Raw genomic sequence first — 22,666 nt, 5'->3', positions numbered from 1 at the left:
GTAAATTACCACTTGCTCATTATAAAATAAAGGATAAGTGTGTGTATATATTCATATATGTGTATATGCATACACAATATACACAGACCAACTGTAGAACTCAACTCAGCTACAAGTAAGGGTTATCACTGATTCTTTAGTTAAAAATAACTAGAAGTTATATCTTTAATAGTTTGTATAAATATATATTATAAAATGCACATCACTCTTATGATCTAAGTGGTCAATTTAGAGAGGGGATTCAGTAATTTTAGACAAATTCTGTTGTTATCTTTATAAAGCCTCAATCTAATAGATCTACACACACACACACACACACACACACACACACACACACACACACACCACACACTTCTGGGTTAGTAGAGACTGCCCTGTACAGTCAAGAGTCAAGTGTCCTGAACAGTCAATAAGAAAAAACTGGCTCTCTTTACAGAATTCTATTTTAACAAGGCTTATTTCTGTCTGGGTGTGCTACATGATACATTAACTCATTTATAAAATACTCTCTACCTGGGGTCAGGTTGTATTAGGATATACTAGAGTTTCTTGATAAAGCAAGAACCAGACAAACTCTGACATTTTTGTAGAATACTTTCAAATGTCACAAAACTTTTTGGAAAATACAGCTTTCTGCCAATTTCAAAGTAAATTATGTAGTTTGCTTTGGGTTTAACATAAAAGCCAGGTAAAATTTAGAGACATAAGTTGAGTGTTACACTGATGTTTTGTGGAAGCTTAAACTGGAAATTAAAAGAGAAATCTAGACGGCACAAAATTGTAAAAATGGAAAGTCAAAACAAAATTTATACAATTTCTCTGAATACATACTCTAATGATTTTCCCCATCTACAGGCTTAGAATATGTCCTACAAGACATATGATACAATGAGAATAAAATAGAAAGTAAGAAAAAAAACTACGCTGCAAAGAAATATAAGAGCAATGAGTTTCAGGTTTTCTGGAGAATTCTGACTGAATGACTGCACTATATTATTTGAATCATTTATTATATAATTCAAAATGATTTAATTACATAATTTTCGAAGTTAACTGTCACCAATAAAAAATGCAAGAGTGTGGGTATCAAAACAAATTAATTGCTAATAAATTCAAATAATGAGTGGTTCTTACTGGGTATACAGTGCATACATTCCTTTGTAATGGTCAAGATGATCATGAGAATTTGGAGGAAGCACATACTTTTCTACAAATAGCTACTGATGTTATAGCTATAGCTAGTGATGGGGTATTGGAGTATCAAGATTACTCTTCTCAAGGCATTGAAATAGAGAAAACTGGTATTCAGATGAGGATCTTCTCACGACAACAAGGTCTACAGTTTAATGGTGGAAAAGTAATTGATGGACTTAATCTATTTCTTTGTAAAAGTACAACTGACAGAAAGAAAAGTTGGCAGTGGTGGCCAATAATCATTATTAAGACCTTGGAAAATGAAAAAATCAACCAAACTATCACTCCACTCCTTCCTGGGAAGAGATGAATTCTCTTTCTTCAACCTGACTTTATATAAATTACTTCATCAAAAACATTTTTATACGTTCCCCAATCACTTCTATATATACATAAGCCTTGATAGTGTATTCACAATTTGATATCAGATGCACTTTGGGCAGGAAAATAAGCAGATAAACTGTAGGAGCTCACCCTGAAGTAAGTGTCAAAAGTATTTTAGTGCAGGTGGGTGCACAGTAATTAAAACTTTTAGAAAAAAGTAATTCATGCTCCAAAGACCAAAGCCACATTGTAATGCAGGAAAAGGGGCCAAAAAAAAAAATGTTGCAGATATTTTTTCTAAAGTCATCAGCCCCACATGTTTTTGACTGAAGTAAGAAGAGCTAATAAAATCACTGTTTGCACATTTGGTTGTTAAACCCATTTTAGTTTTTATACCTATGGGGCTATACACAGCTTTGATTACAAAACAAAACAGACAAGGAATTGAAAAGACAGGAGATGACTGTAATAACCTATAAGGGAAAATAATCTGAAAAAAAGATATATATGTATGTATAACAGAATCACTTTCTTGTGCCCCTGAAACTAACACAACACTGTAAATCAACTATACTTCAATAATAAAAAAAAGATAGGAGATGAGATAACATAAATACCCCCAAACATGGAAAGGTAGTGGGGCTTGAACAACCCAGTTCATCATCTCTCTGCAAAGGTCTTTTACTTAAAGGAACAGAGCTAAATGTATAGTAAGAAGACCCGTGACAAATCAACTCTGGCCATCACCATAAGTGATCTATCACAGGCATGGGGCCTTCAGAGCTTGGTGCCTAAGCACCTATACAGGGGACCGTTTATAAAAGTAGGCCTTTTGTACTTAGAAAGACAATTGAAATTCATGAAAAGAGTGTAACAACTAGGATGAAAACCGAAATTGATACTATATCTTAGATTTAGGGATTATAAAAATGATCACTTTAGGATAAATTATTTTAAAGTTCCCATTTACCCAATGAGTGATAAATATAAAATCACAGCCTTTTAGATCTAACCAAAAATTCATATATTACTCAGTTCAATGCTCCCATTTACAGATAAGAGTGATATGTAGTGACTTTAAAAATGCCATGAGTACCCAAGTTGCAACTTGAACTCAAATTCCTAATGCACTGATTTTTTTCAAATATTCCACATTACCTTTCTTTATTCCAAAGATATCATCAAAAGATGAAAATAAAAGTAGGTTTACAAATGTCTCAAATAAGTACATGAACTCTATAGGTAATATCTAAAATATCTAAAATACGATATTTAAAAGATTAAGTTGAAGGAGCTGGTTAAAATCTAATATTTTTAGATGAAGGATAGTTGTCTTGTACCATGAATCATGCCTATGTATTACACTGAAATCAGAATATTAGGACTGGCATATCATGAATCACACAGTTTTTTCAAATTTTCACCATAGTTTTCTTCCCCAAATTTTCTCATCCTCCATTTTTCAGTGATCATCTCTCACTGTAGAGTCAACTCTAAATACAGATAGTCTTAAGTGTTTCAGTGAATTCTTCTTCAACGAACGAAATAATTTATGATGCTATATAAGTACAGTTAGAATTACTTAATTTCACTATTAAATATCAAGATATTTTTATCTTTATATTTTCTCTTTATTGATTTTTCAAGAATAGCTGTAAATGGAGGAAGCTTGCACAAGCCTCTTAGAGAGCCTCATCCACCAGAGGGCAGACAGCAGAAGCAAGAACTACAATCCTGCAGCCTGTGGAATGAAAACCACATTCACAGAAAGATAGACAAAATGAAAAGGCACAGGGCTATGTACCACATGAAGGAACAAAATAAAACCCTAGAAAAAGACCTAAATGAAGTTGACACAGGCAACATTCCAGAAAAAGAATTCAGAATAATGAGAGTGAAGATGATCCAAGACCTTGGAAAAAGAATGGAAGCAAAGATCAAGAAGATGCAAGAAACATTTAACAAAGACCTAGAAGAATTGAAGAACAAACACCTCGAGAATTAAAGAACAAACAAATAGAGATTGACGTAAGTGCAAATATCTGTCACATTTTGTATATTGTGCTTGTAAACATAGAGGAATTCCAAAACAAATTTGTAAATTAGTTTTCTCAAGCATTGGAAAGGTATCAGCTTTTTTGCCATGGGACTCATAAGAATAAATCATTAGAATAACAGAAATAGAAGGATATATTATTGAATGTCTATTCTTAGAAATAAAATTTTCCTGATAGTGTGAAATAAAACTCAGACTACAAATTACATAAAAGCATGTGCACATTCACCCATAAAAAATACAGAGTACATAAAGACTGAGCAATATGATACAAATATTAACTAAATATAAATATATATTTATGTGTGCATATATGCACACAATAAAAAGACTGAATGAAAATATAGGAAAATATTAATATTAAATCAGGGTGATGCTTTTTGAGAATTTTAATTTTGAAATATTTTTCTGTGTTTGCTAAAATTTCTGTGTTGAATGTCGGATATAAGGTTTTTGAAAAGATAAACTACAGCCCATATACTCTGATTAATCATAGCTAGTAATGTAAAATAAGATATATCATCTGGCTGAATCAAGAATTTGATCAGATACCTGGACTCAAACCATAACGTGCACTTACACCTTCACTTTCCTCATAGTTGGTGTGTATGGATGTCATATTTCCTTGTTCTCCTTCCTTCATTTTCATCACTGAGGTGATACCAATATATTACATTTAAGAAGCAATTCATCATTTACAACGACTGTTCATCACTGAGTTAGCAGAAGAGGCATTCTCATCCCCATTTCACAGATGAGGGCTTGCCTAGGATCACCCAGCCAGGGCTTGAACCTCGTCTTAGAATCCAAGTCAAGCATTATTTATCTAAAACGGCCTGTGGCTAGTGGCCATACTTCTAATCATTGGCCCTTAATGGTCTCTGAAAGCAATCAATACAAGTTAGCAAATACATGTATCAAGTACTATAGCCTGAGACACTGAGAGAGAATGGAAATGCCTATTCTTTTCATATACTTAATTTTCCTAGTCTGCAATCCAGTGTTCATTCTAGAGAACAGAATACTTATATCATATAAAATTTTTAGGGTGTATCTCTGGCTTTTGATCAAATGATTAACGTAAAGGGGAAAACAGTAGAGTAGGATCCCACCAAGGGGACAGGGAATTGTTTTCTTGTTAAGTGCTCAGAATGAGTTATGGCTTTACCACAATTCTTGTAGCAACCACAATAATATAGATTTCTGCTTAAATGTGTTAAAGTGATTGACATTATGGATTTCATCCAAGGGCTGTATTTGACTAGAAATCATTGGGGGCTATCAGAAAATAGATTAAAGCAGTTAGTTAACTCATTTATAAACAAGACTTTGGGAATTGCTCAATCTTACTCACAGGGAAAGTAGATAAGAGGCACGATGATTATAGTCCATCTGTGACCACCAGAATGTCCAGCCGCTGGACATGCACTGCCCCGTCAAATGTCTGCCTTAAAGCTTGGTGGACAATGTACCACATTATTCAGGACTTCTTTAAACCAATACATTTTTATGTCCCTTGCTGTAATTTCAACATCCATTTCAAAGACAGAAAAAAAGAACAATTTACACCAGATCATGAAATGATATAATAGCTATTGAAAATAATGTGTTCGAAAAAGAAATATTTAAATGATGACATTAACAAAGCACAGTTAGAACTCGGTTGGTCTCCACTCTCCCCTAGAGGTTCATAAACCCACCGATGAGGCTCTGAATTAAGAAACAGATGTGGCAAGTTCATCCTAATTATGTCTTGTTTAAACTTGACCAGGAAATGTCTTGGATCAGATGTCATTTTATCTTTTTCTTTTCATGGTTTTTCTTTTAATAAATAATGACTTCCAAATATAGAAAGGGAAACCATTACAAAAACTTGGAGTTTCGAATCCCAAAGAACAAGGTTGAGAGGATCTTTTTCCTAATGAGGGATTATAACCAGCAGGGTAGAAAGGGAAAGAGGAATCTATGAGTTTCATGGATTATATGAGCAATAAGTAGCTTAATTTCATTGTTGTTTAAGAGAGTAACTAAGAGTAAATTACCACTTGCTCATTATAAAATAAAGGATAAGTGTGTGTATATATTCATATATGTGTATATGCATACACAATATACACAGACCAACTGTAGAACTCAACTCAGCTACAAGTAAGGGTTATCACTGATTCTTTAGTTAAAAATAACTAGAAGTTATATCTTTAATAGTTTGTATAAATATATATTATAAAATGCACATCACTCTTATGATCTAAGTGGTCAATTTAGAGAGGGGATTCAGTAATTTTAGACAAATTCTGTTGTTATCTTTATAAAGCCTCAATCTAATAGATCTACACACACACACACACACACACACACACACACACACACACACACACCACACACTTCTGGGTTAGTAGAGACTGCCCTGTACAGTCAAGAGTCAAGTGTCCTGAACAGTCAATAAGAAAAAACTGGCTCTCTTTACAGAATTCTATTTTAACAAGGCTTATTTCTGTCTGGGTGTGCTACATGATACATTAACTCATTTATAAAATACTCTCTACCTGGGGTCAGGTTGTATTAGGATATACTAGAGTTTCTTGATAAAGCAAGAACCAGACAAACTCTGACATTTTTGTAGAATACTTTCAAATGTCACAAAACTTTTTGGAAAATACAGCTTTCTGCCAATTTCAAAGTAAATTATGTAGTTTGCTTTGGGTTTAACATAAAAGCCAGGTAAAATTTAGAGACATAAGTTGAGTGTTACACTGATGTTTTGTGGAAGCTTAAACTGGAAATTAAAAGAGAAATCTAGACGGCACAAAATTGTAAAAATGGAAAGTCAAAACAAAATTTATACAATTTCTCTGAATACATACTCTAATGATTTTCCCCATCTACAGGCTTAGAATATGTCCTACAAGACATATGATACAATGAGAATAAAATAGAAAGTAAGAAAAAAAACTACGCTGCAAAGAAATATAAGAGCAATGAGTTTCAGGTTTTCTGGAGAATTCTGACTGAATGACTGCACTATATTATTTGAATCATTTATTATATAATTCAAAATGATTTAATTACATAATTTTCGAAGTTAACTGTCACCAATAAAAAATGCAAGAGTGTGGGTATCAAAACAAATTAATTGCTAATAAATTCAAATAATGAGTGGTTCTTACTGGGTATACAGTGCATACATTCCTTTGTAATGGTCAAGATGATCATGAGAATTTGGAGGAAGCACATACTTTTCTACAAATAGCTACTGATGTTATAGCTATAGCTAGTGATGGGGTATTGGAGTATCAAGATTACTCTTCTCAAGGCATTGAAATAGAGAAAACTGGTATTCAGATGAGGATCTTCTCACGACAACAAGGTCTACAGTTTAATGGTGGAAAAGTAATTGATGGACTTAATCTATTTCTTTGTAAAAGTACAACTGACAGAAAGAAAAGTTGGCAGTGGTGGCCAATAATCATTATTAAGACCTTGGAAAATGAAAAAATCAACCAAACTATCACTCCACTCCTTCCTGGGAAGAGATGAATTCTCTTTCTTCAACCTGACTTTATATAAATTACTTCATCAAAAACATTTTTATACGTTCCCCAATCACTTCTATATATACATAAGCCTTGATAGTGTATTCACAATTTGATATCAGATGCACTTTGGGCAGGAAAATAAGCAGATAAACTGTAGGAGCTCACCCTGAAGTAAGTGTCAAAAGTATTTTAGTGCAGGTGGGTGCACAGTAATTAAAACTTTTAGAAAAAAGTAATTCATGCTCCAAAGACCAAAGCCACATTGTAATGCAGGAAAAGGGGCCAAAAAAAAAAATGTTGCAGATATTTTTTCTAAAGTCATCAGCCCCACATGTTTTTGACTGAAGTAAGAAGAGCTAATAAAATCACTGTTTGCACATTTGGTTGTTAAACCCATTTTAGTTTTTATACCTATGGGGCTATACACAGCTTTGATTACAAAACAAAACAGACAAGGAATTGAAAAGACAGGAGATGACTGTAATAACCTATAAGGGAAAATAATCTGAAAAAAAGATATATATGTATGTATAACAGAATCACTTTCTTGTGCCCCTGAAACTAACACAACACTGTAAATCAACTATACTTCAATAATAAAAAAAAGATAGGAGATGAGATAACATAAATACCCCCAAACATGGAAAGGTAGTGGGGCTTGAACAACCCAGTTCATCATCTCTCTGCAAAGGTCTTTTACTTAAAGGAACAGAGCTAAATGTATAGTAAGAAGACCCGTGACAAATCAACTCTGGCCATCACCATAAGTGATCTATCACAGGCATGGGGCCTTCAGAGCTTGGTGCCTAAGCACCTATACAGGGGACCGTTTATAAAAGTAGGCCTTTTGTACTTAGAAAGACAATTGAAATTCATGAAAAGAGTGTAACAACTAGGATGAAAACCGAAATTGATACTATATCTTAGATTTAGGGATTATAAAAATGATCACTTTAGGATAAATTATTTTAAAGTTCCCATTTACCCAATGAGTGATAAATATAAAATCACAGCCTTTTAGATCTAACCAAAAATTCATATATTACTCAGTTCAATGCTCCCATTTACAGATAAGAGTGATATGTAGTGACTTTAAAAATGCCATGAGTACCCAAGTTGCAACTTGAACTCAAATTCCTAATGCACTGATTTTTTTCAAATATTCCACATTACCTTTCTTTATTCCAAAGATATCATCAAAAGATGAAAATAAAAGTAGGTTTACAAATGTCTCAAATAAGTACATGAACTCTATAGGTAATATCTAAAATATCTAAAATACGATATTTAAAAGATTAAGTTGAAGGAGCTGGTTAAAATCTAATATTTTTAGATGAAGGATAGTTGTCTTGTACCATGAATCATGCCTATGTATTACACTGAAATCAGAATATTAGGACTGGCATATCATGAATCACACAGTTTTTTCAAATTTTCACCATAGTTTTCTTCCCCAAATTTTCTCATCCTCCATTTTTCAGTGATCATCTCTCACTGTAGAGTCAACTCTAAATACAGATAGTCTTAAGTGTTTCAGTGAATTCTTCTTCAACGAACGAAATAATTTATGATGCTATATAAGTACAGTTAGAATTACTTAATTTCACTATTAAATATCAAGATATTTTTATCTTTATATTTTCTCTTTATTGATTTTTCAAGAATAGCTGTAAATGGAGGAAGCTTGCACAAGCCTCTTAGAGAGCCTCATCCACCAGAGGGCAGACAGCAGAAGCAAGAACTACAATCCTGCAGCCTGTGGAATGAAAACCACATTCACAGAAAGATAGACAAAATGAAAAGGCACAGGGCTATGTACCACATGAAGGAACAAAATAAAACCCTAGAAAAAGACCTAAATGAAGTTGACACAGGCAACATTCCAGAAAAAGAATTCAGAATAATGAGAGTGAAGATGATCCAAGACCTTGGAAAAAGAATGGAAGCAAAGATCAAGAAGATGCAAGAAACATTTAACAAAGACCTAGAAGAATTGAAGAACAAACACCTCGAGAATTAAAGAACAAACAAATAGAGATTAACAATACAATAACTGAAATGAAAAATACACTAAAAGGAATCAATAGCAGAATAACTGAGGCAGAAGAATGGATAAGTGACCTGGAAGACAGAACGATGGAATTCACTGCCACAGAACAGAATATAGAAAAAAGAATGAAAAGAAATGAAGACAGCCTAAGAGACCTCTGGGACAACATTAAACACACCAACATGTGCATTACATGGGGCCCAAAGGAGAAGACAGAGAGAAAGGACCCGAGAAAATATGTGAAGAGATTATAGATGAATATTTCCCTAACATGGGAAAGGAAACAGCCACCCAAGTTCAGGAAGCACAGAGGGTCCCAGGCAGGATAAAACCAAGGAGAAACATGCTGAGACACACAGTAATCAAACTGGCAAAAGTTAAAGACGAAGAAAAATGATTAGAAGCAACAAGGGAAAAATGACAAATAACATAAAAGGGAACTCCCATAAGGTTAACAGCTGATTTCTCAGCAGAAACTCTACAAGCTAGAAGGGAGTGGCATGATGCAAAGTGATGAAAGGGAAGAACCTACAACCAAGATTACTCTACCCAGCAAGGATCTCATTCAGATTCGACAGAGAAATCAAAAGCTTTACATACCAGCAAAAGCTAAGAGAATTCAGTACCACCAAACCAGGACTAAAACAAATGCTAAAGGAACTTCTCTAGGTGGGAAACACAAGAGAAGGAAAAGACCTACACTAAGAAACCCAAAACAATTAAGAAAATGGTAATAGGAACATACATATCAATAATTACCTTAAATGTAAATGGGTTAAGTGCTCCAACCAAAAGACACAGGCTCACTGAATGGAGAAAAAACAAGAACCATATATATGCTGTCTACAAGGGACCCACTTCAGACCTAGGGACACATACAGACTGAAAGTGAGGGGACGGAAAAAGATGCTCCATGCAAATGGAAATCAAAAGAAAGCTGGAGTAGCAATACTCGTATCAGATAAAATAGACTTTAAAATAAAGAATACTACAAGAGACAAACAAGGACACTACATAATGATCAAGGGATCAATCCAAGAAGAAGATATAACAATTGCAAATATTTATGCACCCAACATAGGAGCACCTCAATACTCAAGGCAAATGCTAACAGCTGTAAAAGAGGAAATTGAGAGTAACACAATAATAGTGGGGGACTTTAACACCACTTATACCAATGGACAGTTCATCCAGACAGAAAATTAATAGGAAAAACAAGCTTTAAATGACACAATAGACCAGGTACATTTAATTGATATTTATAGGACATTACATCCGAAAACAGCAGATTACACGTTCTTCTTAAATGCACATGGAACATTCTCCAGGATAGATCACATGTTGGGTCAGAAGTCAAGCCTTGGTAAATTTAAGAAAATTGAAATCATATCAAGCATCTTTTCTGACCACAACACTAAGAGATTAGAAATCAATTACAGGGAAAAAAAAGTAAAAATACCCCACAAACACATGGAGGCTAAACAATACATTACTAAACAACCAAGAGATTATTGAAGATATCAAAGAGGAAATCAAAAAATACCTAGAGCCAAATGCCAATGAAAACACGGTGATCCAAAACCTATGAGATGCAGCAAAAGCACTTCTAAGAGGGAAGTTTACAGCTATACAAGCCTACCTCAAGAAATAAGAAAAATCTCAAATAAACAATTTAACCTTATACCTAAAGGAACTAGAGAAAGAATAACAAAAAAATCCAAAGGTGGTAGAAGCAAAGAAATCATAAGGATCAGAGCAGAAATAAATGAAATAGAAACAAAGAAAATAATGGCAAAGATCAATAAAACTAAAAGCTGATTCTTTTTTTTTTTGTGGTACGCGGGCCTCTCACCGCCGTGGCCTCTCCCGTCGCAGAGCACAGGCTCCGGACACACAGGCCCAGCAGCCATGGCTCACGGGCCCAGCCGCTCCGCGGCACATGGAATCCTCCCGGACCGGGGCACGAACCCACGTCCCCTGCATCAGCAGGCGGACTCCCAACCACTGCACCACCAGGGAAGCCCTAAAAGCTGATTCTTTGAGAAGATAAACCAAATTGATAAACCTCTAGCCAGACTCATCAAGAACAAGAGGGAGAGGACTCAAATCAGTAAAATTAGAAATGAAAAAGGAGAAGTTACAACGGACACTGCAGAATACAAAGCCTCCTGAGAGACTACTACAAGCAACTCTATGCCTATAAAATGGACAACCTGGAAGAAACAGACAAATTCTTAGAAAAGTATAACCTTCCAAGTCTGAACCAGGAAGAAATAGAAAATATGAACAGACCAATCACAAGTAATGAAATTGAAACTGTGATTAAAAATCTTCCAACAGGGCTTCCCTGGTGGTGCAGTGGTTGAGAGTCCGCCTGCCGATGCAGGGGACATGGCTTCGTGCCCCGGTCCGGGAAGATCCCACATGCCGTGGAGCGGCTGGGCCCATGAGCCATGGCCGCAGAGCCTGTGCGTCCGGAGCCTGTGCTCCGCAACGGGAGAGGCCACAACGGTGAGAGGCCCGCGTGCCGCAAAAAAAAAAAAAAAAAAAAATCTTCCAACAAACAGAAGCCCAGGACCCGATGGCTTCACAGGTGAATTCTATCAAACATTTAGAGAAGCGCTAACACCCATCCTTCTCAAACTCTTCCAAAAAATTGCACAGGAAGGAACACTCCCAAACTTATTCTATGAGACCACCATCACCCTGATACCAAAACCAGACAAAGATACTACAAAAAAAGAAAATTAGAGACCAATATCATCGATGAATATAGATGTAAAAATCCTCAACAAAATACTAGCAAACAGAATCCAGCAACACATTAAAAGGATCATACACGATGATCAAGTGGGATTTATCCTAGGGATGCAAGGATTCTTCAATATACTCAAATCAATGTGATACACCACATTAACAAATTAAGGAATAAAAGCTATAAGATCACCTCAATAGATGCAGAAGAAGCTTTTGACAAAATTCAACACCCATTTATGATAAAAAAATCTCCAGAAAATGGGCATAGAGCGAACCTACCTCAACATAATAAAGGTCATATGTGACAAATCCACAGCAAGCATTATACTCAATGGTGAAAATCTGAAAGCATTTCCACTAAGATTAAGAACAAGACAAGCATGTCCACTCTTGCCACTCTTATTCAACACAGTTTTGGAAGTCCTAGCTATGGCAGTCAGAGAAGAAAAAGAAATAAAAGGAATACAAATTGGAAAAAAGAAGTAAAACTGTCACTGTTTGGAGATGACATGATACTATACACAGTGAATCCTAAAGATGCTACCAGAAAACTACTAGAGCTAATCAGTGAATTTGGTAGAGTAGCAGGATACAAAATTAATGCACAGAAATCTCTTGCATTCCTATACGCTAATGATGAAAAATCTCAAAGAGAAATTAAGGAAACACTCCCATTTACCACTGCAACAAAAAGAATAAAATACCTAGGAATAAACCTAGGGAGACAAAAGACCTGTATACAGAAAACTATAAGACACTGATGAAAGAAATTAAGGATGATACCAACAGATGGAGACATATACCATGTTCTTGGATTGGAAGAGTCAACATTGTGAAAATGACTATACTACCCAAAGCAATCTACAGATTCAATGCAATCCCTATCAAACTACCAATGGCATTTTTCACAGAACTTGAACAAAAAAATTTCACAATTTGTATGGAAACACAAAAGACCCCAAATAGCCAAAGCAATCTTGAGAAAGAAAAATGGAGCCGGAGGATTCAGGCTCCCTGACTTCGGACTATACTACAAAGCTATAGTAATCAAGACAATATGGTACTGGCACAAAAACAGAAATATAGATCAATGGCACAGGATAAGAAGCCCAGAGATAAACCCACACACCTATGGTCAATTAATCTATGATAAAGGAGGCAAGGATATACAATAGAGAAAAGACAGTCTCTTCAATAAGTGGTGCTGGGAAAACTGGAGAGCTGCATGTAAAAGAATGAAATTAGAACACTTCCTAACACCATACCCCAAAATAAACTCAAAATGGATTAAAGACCTAAATGTAAGATGAGACACTATAAAACTCTTAGAAGAAAACATAAGAAGAACTCCCTTTGACATAAATCACCCCAAGATCTTTTATGACCCACCTCCTAGAGTAATGGAAATAAAAACAACTAAACAAATGGGACCTAATGATACTTAAAAGCTTTTGCACAGCAAAGGAAACTGTAAACAAGACAAAAAGACAACCCTCAGAATGGGAGAAAATGTTTGTAAATGAATCAATGGACAAGGGATTAATCTCCAAAATATATAAACAGCTCATACAGCTCAATATTAAAAAAACAAACAACCCAATAAAAAAATAGGCAGAAGGCCTAAATAGACACTTCCCCAAAGAAGACATACAGATGGCCAAGAGGCACATGAAAAGACGCTCAGCATCACTAATTATCAGAGAAATGTAAATCAAAACTACAATCAGCTATCACCTCACATCGGTTAGAATGGGCATCGTCAGAAAAGCTACAAACAACAAATGCTGTTTGTGTGGAGAAAAGGGAACCCTCTCGCACTGCTGGTGGCAATGTAAATTGATTCAGCCACCATGGAGAACAGTATGGAGGTTCCTTAAAAAACTAAAAATAGAACTACCATATGACCCAACAATCCACTATTGGGCATACACCCAGAGAAAATCATAATTCAAAAAGACATGTACCCCAATGTTCACTGCAGCACTATTTACAATAGCCAGGTCATGGAAGCAACCTAAATGTCCAGCAACAGACGAATGGATAAAGAAGATGTGGTACATATATACAATGGAATATTACTCAGCCATAAAAGGGCCAAAATTCGGTCATTTCTAGATTCGTGGATGGACCTACAGACTGTTACATAGAGTGAAGTAAGTCAGAAAGAGAAAAACAAATATCATGTATTAACACATATATGTGGGATCTAGAAAAATGGCATGGATGAACTGGTTTGCAAGGTAGAAACAGAGACACAGATGTAGAGAATAAACGTATGGACACCAAGGGGGGAACGCTAGGTTGGGTAGTCGTGGTGGTGGGATGAATTGGGAGATTGGGATTGACATATATACACTAATATGTATAAAACAGAGATCTAATAAGAACCTGTTATATAAAATTTTTTTTAAAAAAGAATAGCTGCAAATGGCTGCTACTCTACTAAATTTTAGAGTAATTCATGGTGATTTTCCCAGATCTAAGTATTAATAGGTACCCTAAGAGGCCACAGTTCCAAATAAGCTATGTAGAAACCAAAGGAAAGAGGATTTTGAGCACAATGCATGAAAGTGATTTGGAACGAAATACAGTTCAGGGAGACTGGAGATGTATCAAGAGTGTGCACTTGCAGCATTCAATGTACATGTGGACTAATTCAGCCCTAAGGTCTCACTTGGTCTATTACATTGGAATTAATGGAGGTTTACGAGTCTCTTCCTTTTAGTTTTCTCCTGATTTATTGGGCATTTACTTCATCTCCAGTATAAAACATTTATCTCTTTCTTTCTCCCCTAATCTGAAGAGGTTCCCTAGACTGGACTGCCAGTCTCCTTTATATCTTTCTCACCATCAATTACCTGCTATATTTATACCTCCTCATATTCAGCTTTGGCTTCTAGAATGCAGATGACTAAATCATCTTCACAGTCCTAACATCTCTTCTTCTCCCTGAAACTTTTTCTGTTACTTATGCATAAATGAACATGACATTCTTGCCACTTTACCGTCTTCCTCACCTCCTGGTCCTGTTAGGGAATCAATAATATTTCACAGGTAGGATAAAGCTTCAGTGCATGACCTTGAATGTCCTTTCCTGCTCTGAAATTAAATAATTCAAATTTGTGACATCAAAACCAGTTCCAGGGCTTCCCTGGTGGCGCAGTGGTTGAGAGTCCGCCTGCCGATGCAGGGGACGTGGGTTCGTGCCCCGGTCCGGGAGGATCCCACATGCCGCGGAGCGGCTGGGCCCATGAGCCATGGCCGCTGAGCCTGCGCATCCAGAGCCTGTGCTCCGCAACGGGAGAGGCCACAACAGTGAGAGGCCTGCGCACGGCAAAAAAAAAAAAACCAGTTCGAAATCCCACCCTTAGTTTGCTATCATAGGTTTATTCAACCCGCCCCTCTCATCTATACCAACTATAAATACCCATTTGTAGATCTGTGTGCTTAATGCACTCATCACATACTTCTCTATACTGTTACCACATCTCATGTATATTACCCTTGTAAGTCCCTTAAGTATATAAATCATAGTTTACACTACTGTCCTTGGAGGTATCAGCAAATACACCTTCTCTCTGTCTCTGTCTCTCTGTCTCTGTCTGTCTCTCTCCTTCTCTCTCTGTCTCCTATATCTTAAGCCTACTTATATCATTTGACCTTTTGTTTTTCCTGAGCGATCATAATCTGCTCTGTCCATTTTTTTCCTCTTTGAGGCCACCTTCGATCACATGTCAAAGCCATTAAGCTTTTATTATTTTTCATGAAAACATGTACTCAATTCTACCTCCTCCATTGAACCTCCCTTGTTAAGAAATAGACTCCTTATCACCCCAAACAGATACAACAAACCACACTCCTCTCCGCTAAAACATACACATAAATGCAAATACACAACTCCCTACCCCACCAGTATAAACAGAACAAAACATGTATAAATCTTTTCTTTTTAGTTTGTGCATTCCTAGAATGGGGGGAGAAACACACTCTAGGGTTTCAAATACTCCACCCTGACAACCTGACTATTCAATAAATACCACTTCATGTCTCCGATGATAACAAAATAGCAAGTAATATTTTAAAAACATAAAAACACTGGCAAGTAAAATACTATTAAATCTATTCCATATGAAACATATTTCTAAGTCTGAAATACGTGAGTGTTCATCTGAGCAGAATCTCCAACTTTCGGAAAATTCATTTCTCTCTTACACTTCGTCTCGGCAGAGGAAGCAATTTGTCGGGAAGGTTTCTGCAGCTGCTGTGGCTTCCATACTATTTTTACTCTCCAGATAAAGAATTTCAGCCTCTAGGGCAGTCAGACTAGCACCTTCCACCCATGCTAATCTCACTTCATTATCCTTTTTTATAAAAGGTCACAACTCTTTTTATGTTACACTGCTCTAGGCACATTTTCATATATTTATTTAAGTTGACACAATATAATAAATACATGACATGTTTAGAGAACTCTGTTGATTGTAGAGTAAGTGTAGGATGAAGGTCTGTTGTTCATCTGAAGATGCATACCCTACCATAATCTCCATGGCCTAGATGGAATTTCCCATATTCATTTGGGAAAGTCTACCAGATAGGGCACTACCGTTATTTCCATGTCCGTCTCTTTGACCCTTTCATTATCTTGCCTAACTTCTTTCCTGCCACTGTTTCAGGGGCATTCATTTCCTATTTATTCCTAGCCTTAGAGTCTTTTACTGAGACATTTATTCCACTGTTTCATAAATATTGGATATTTTATATTCCTTAAATAAATCAAGTGTAAAGATTTCCCTTCTTTTCGTCAAAAATTATAAATATTCTTAATAGGTCTGAAACCATAGGTGGGTCCAATAATGTTTACATTTGTTGGCCAAAAATTCTTTTTTTTTTTCCTTTGCGGTACGTGGGCCTCTCACTGCTGTGGCCTCTCCTGTTGCAGAGCACAGGCTCCGGACGCGCAGGCTCAGCGGCCATGGCTCACGGGCCCAGCCGCTCTGCGGCATGTGGGATCTTCCCGGACGGAGGTACGAACCCATGTCCCCTGCATCATCAGGCGAACTCTCAACCACTGCGCCACCAGGGAAGCCCCAAAAATTCTATCAAATAAAAATAAATAAAAAATAAATATCTTCAGATAAAGTAATAAATGGAGAAAATAGAAAGTATTTTATAAATTAAATTACAGAGGATTAAAGTCTGCAATGGAATCTAAGCCATTATATGTAAAAGCACAAAATGATAGCCATTTGGGGCAGTGGTTCTGAAATTCATTCATACCTCAAATCACCTGAGGAGCTCTATAAAATTAGGGATGTTTGGACCTCACATTTACATATACTGAATCTAAAATTCAGTGGGAAGTCACAAGGAATCTTCCTTTTTAAAGGCATATAATATAATTCTAATGCATAGTGATGTTTAGCAACCACTGGCTTAGAGAATTCTTGTGACACTGTGATTTGTCTGTGGAATAGCATATCAGCAGGGAGCATCATACAGCCCAGATGGAGTGGGCAAGGGCAAAACTCTGGGAAGCTGGAGGCTACCTGTGACTGTTGGTGTCTAAGGAAGAGACAGGTATGGCCATGGAAAGAGAAAAGTGTCGCTCAGATTATCTTGGGAAAAAAGGAAAATTTTTTCTATAGCCAAAACTTGCAACTTACATTAAGAGTATGCTACCAAAGTTAAGAGAAACTTACAGATACTTATGTTCCAACTGAAGATATTAATAATGGATTGTGGCTTATTGTGCTACCACTGGAAGAACTGGGTAAGCAGGTATGATGGAGGGAGGGCCACCATGGCGGACTTTGCTGACATCAAAACACAATCTACTCAGCAGCAGAAGGTTGAGGAAATGCTTTTCAAAGGCTCAGAGTGCCACTTTGAAATACACCTCTAGACCAGATCCCTGGGGTCAGTCAACTCTGCTTGAAACAGGTGTCATCAAAGGAAGATTTGTTTTCTGCTGGAATTTCCTCATTGCTAATTTTTCAACTTTGAATCAGAGCTTCCATTTACACTATGCAATTATAATGCATAAGAAAAGAAGAAATAAACCCAGAGCCTTGAAGATAAAAAAAAAAAAAAGAAAAGAAAAAGAAACAGAAAAAAAGAAAGGGAGAGAAAGGACTAGTGGTAGAGCCAGTCCTACCCAGAATGGCAAATATGAGTAAGTTCCACAATCATTAAGAGACAACAGGAAGTCAGTAATGACATGATTACTGAACAAGTACTTGGACAGTTAGACTAGGGGAGCATGGAAGCAAATGTGTTTAAAAAGACATTTCAAATGGGACAAATTTGCTCTGTCACTGAGAGGAGCCACCAACATCTAGGTATTAAGCAATCTGAAACTAGAGGTTTGATGAAGTTACTTAACAAATGGAACTTGAGATGGGAAGAAATTATATAAACTCAGGATTTTGCTACACTGACATTCATTCACATCCTTCAGATAATAAAAATGTATTCAATCACTACCCAATGGGAAACAGTCAAATAAAAGCTTCTTGAAATGGTGCTTGACAGAATTATGTAGGATCCTAACAACTGGGAAATTTGGATGAAAATTCTTCATCGTTTCGAGCATGTCAAGGGAAGAAAGAAAAAAAAATCACTTGTTTTAGTACTCGTCATTAAGTACTAGATACAGTAGTTAAGTATTAATAAATAAGTAGTTAACATTTATGCAATGATTCATTTCTGTTAAAATATTCATCAGCTGCTCATTTATTATTTATTATCACCTCCACAACAGAAAATGAGACAGAGTGGCCAGAATTGCCATTATTTTTTAAATGTCACTTTGATTTAGACTACCCAAATCATAAATAAACGGTTAACTTCTGTATTGGAAAAATCATGATGATAAATTAACATTGGCCTGGCCTACTTGCACATTCCACATGAAAACGCCAGCTTCCATATTTAGAAAGACAAGGAGTACAGTGTGCTGCTTACAACTGAGAAAATCATCATAATGAAAATAAATGCTCTGATCACTCAAATCCTTCTGCCACTTCTCACTCATGGGCATTTGTACCATGCCCAATTTATATCTTCCCTATCTCTCCATGTCATAGTCAATAATTTGACTCCACTAGCAGTCACTCAAATACATTTCTGAAAATCAAATAGAATTGCTGAATATCCTTGTGAAACTCAGGATTTTTTTTTTTTTTTTTGCTATGTCAAGAGAATGAAGGTGCTCACTGCTCCTGTAATATTTGCTTAACCTGTAAGAGTTCATAGGTTTTGATTTGAGATTTTTAAAATAATGTAACTACCATTGCTAATTGTGACACTTTCAAGTTTTGTATGTTACCTGATTGAATAAGCAGCACAATACTTCAAACTCTGATGTGATATCACTGGGAATTCAAGCTAAGGTTTTAGATGAGTCCTGACAGATGTAAAGGTGTCTAGTGCGGCCTGACTCCTGACACTGTGAGCCACATGCAGGGTAGAAACAACCCTGGACTAGAAACCAGGAAGGCTGTGTTCCAAACCTGGCTTGTACCTTACAGAGGATTCGGACAAGTCACTTAACCTCTTCATATCGAAGTCCTATCCTGTGAAAAAAGGAAATCATAATTCCTACATCAGAGATATGCTATAAGGACTGTGCAAACCTGTTTTGTAGACCATGAATGGCCATATAAATGAAAGGAATTGTGATTTAATACATTAGGGTAAATACCTTTTTAGTCAATTACGAAACTCATGATCTCCGAGACCCAGGCCTAGCTCTTATTATCACAACAATGTCTTTTCAGTGAGAACCATGTCTTGGGAGCAAACCTGTTGACAGAGCCCCTTGATGGTGTAAGAACTAATGGTAATGACTCTTGTCCAGTTTCTGAGGACAGCTAGCAAGGCTTAGGCTCAGCTTTTTGTTCCCACACAGCACAGCCTCTCCAGCCCTCAGACGAATTTCTCTGAAAGTGTGTCAGAATCCTAGAGCCCAACTGCTAAAGACAGGAAGCAATTAAATATGTAAATCAAGGAAATTACACTGCACTGATGACATTCAGCGCAGGGTCTGCCCCCACCTCCTCCTCCTTGTCTCTGCTTCCCTTCCCCTCGGGACTGAGGCAAGTGTGAAATCTCCCTCCTCCACTCTGCTCCCTGCTAAATGTTTTTTATTCTTAACCACCTGCCCCAGGCCTTCTCATCAATTATTAATCAAGTGCCCATGAATATACATAAAAGCCTGTCTCTGGGTTTTATTAAATTAAATATATATATAACGAATGTGTTCTGTGCCATGGTTGAGAAAAGATCACATGGTGGAAGAGACGAGGAAGATGAAAGGACAAGTTTGGGGTGTTGTTTTCACCCCATTGAAGTCCTCAGCCACTGATTACATGGGTTTCTTTGTTTTGTTTTTGATTTCAAATGTGTTTCTAAATTAATATTTTAAGAAGTTTAAACTCTGGATAATGTACCACTCTGGAATCTGCTTCCTTTTGACAGATAACAGTTGTTCATGTCTTGGAGGAGATAATATTGGTTAGGAAGCGACTGTACAGGCTGCTGAGATATCATTCTACTCTTCTTCTAAGATCTGTCACTGTAGGCATGGTGTCCTGAGGCAGGATTGGTGATGGGAGTGAATTCATGAACACTGGGACCCCGTCTTCTGTACTTGGTGATGTCACTTGGTCAACTCATTCATGGTTTTCATTTCCCAGCTTCCTACTGATACTTCATTTGAGGCTTCCTTTCCAAAGAGAAATATCTTCTCATCACGAATGATGCAGAACAACATGTCTGTTAAGAGACATGGCTTTTATCTCACCACATAGGGCTTCCTTGATCTCTTTCTCTCAAATACACCCCTACCCTGTTGTACTTACCCCTCCTAACATAAAATGATTTGCTTACTACTTTTTGTTTCCTGTACCTTCTCCATCATGAACACAAGCTTAATGAAAGAAGTGATTTTGTCTTTGTTCAGTGCCACTCAAAAATGTTTTTTGAATTAAAAAAATGAATGAAAAATTTAGGGACACCATTTAAAAAAATCATTCTCCTTATTACTAATGTGAGCTTCAGGGACAAACAACTCTGTATCCGAGCAAACGAAGCATGATAGCCCCAGGTGGTTTTCATTGCTTCCACCAGTGTTCCATTTCTCTCCTGTCTTCTACAGGTGGGTTTACAGCACATGGCCGGCTGACCCTGATGCAAATAAAACCTCAATATATTTTTATATTAAAAAATATGTGTCCTAATAAAAGGGTACTTGGAAGTGGGATTTTTATCATGTTTTGCTGATTGCTTATTTGCTCTTACCCATATTATTGCCGTATAGAATGAAATACAAATATATTTAGCCACATGCAGGTGAAAAATGGTTGAGGCTTGTGTCGTCTGTTATTTACTCGCATCATAGGACACTGGCCTCCCACACATCTTCCAGTTTTCCTGTCTCTCATGTCTTGGCATCTTAGGCATTTAGCATCTGTAAGCCTCAAGTATTTTTTACCATAGATAAAAAAATATCTTCCAATTAGATGAACTCCAAGAATTAATCAAAAATGAAATTAAATCAATAGGAGCAACTCAAGAAAAATAACAAAGAATTATTGTATTATTTCCTTGCTCACAACACTCAGTTACTTATTTGTCATTAAACTTAATGTCAAATCAGTGGTTAACATTTTTAGTTTGGGATTTTCTACTCTGTTCTACTATTTATTCTCCTTCCTAAAGAATCTCAAATTCAACTTACAGAATAGTGTGTTCACCTAACGTTATTGAAAAAATCTAATTTTATAGAGTGCCATTTAAACAGAAATGCCAATTTTCAGTAATAAGGGTCACTATAATAATGTTTAATGTCTCACTGACTTTTTACCAGCTAAAATACCCTTTAAACATATACGCTTCTTTTATTTCAAATTCAAAAATGGATCATTACACTTTGATGAGCATTCCATCACACCAGACACTGTAGTTAAATTTTCCTGTTTAACAGTTTATCACCGCTTTCGTGAACTCTCCTGATGCATTCATTCAGTGCACAGCTATTGTGAAAACAAATAGCAATGGCTACAAAGCTCTAGTGTAGGTGCTATTCAGGGTATGAAGTTGCACAAGCTCTCAAGGGTTGATGACCTAGGAAAACCAATGGGATCTGTAGACAAATAGCTATACCACAAAGTAGAATGGTTCCAGCACCATGTAGCAATGCAAATAAAGTACCATCAGAGGCCCAGGGAAGAAGAGATCCCTTCTGGCTCAAGTGATCAGGAGGGTATCAGGGAAGATGTGAGGAAGGCCTCAGAGGATGTGAAAGGATATCAAGAGGGGTAACTGTAGACCAGGCCACCTAAAGCACACACTCTTTTTATGATGTCTTGGACATTATGAGTGGGAGGAATGGGAAAGGCATATAAGAAAATGTCTCACACACCTTCCTGCCTTCCTGACTCTACAATGAGAGGTCAAAGAAATGAAGAGAAAAAGAATGATGAGAAGGTGATGGGGACATAGAGGAAGTAAGATTACTGATACCACAAACATCATAAAATCTTCTCTCTCATGGTTTCAAGAGGGTCTGGACTAGATCCCAGGGACTGAACTTGTCCTAAGTCTCCTATGAAGAACACTATAGTCCTCCAAAGAACAATTCAACAGTCTCCTAAGACTGAGATTAAGCAACGCATAGGTCAGAAGGCTCTCGCAGTTTTCTTAGAGAAATTGCCAATTGGGTTCTTAAAGAAAAACCTTTCTTTCCCT

This window comes from Lipotes vexillifer, unplaced genomic scaffold (genome assembly GCF_000442215.2).
Source record: "Lipotes vexillifer unplaced genomic scaffold, Lipotes_vexillifer_v1.1 scaffold92, whole genome shotgun sequence".
NCBI classification, from domain to species: Eukaryota; Metazoa; Chordata; class Mammalia; order Artiodactyla; family Lipotidae; genus Lipotes; species Lipotes vexillifer.
The sequence above is the reverse complement of the archived record's forward strand: the minus strand, read 5'-3'. Positions refer to the sequence as shown.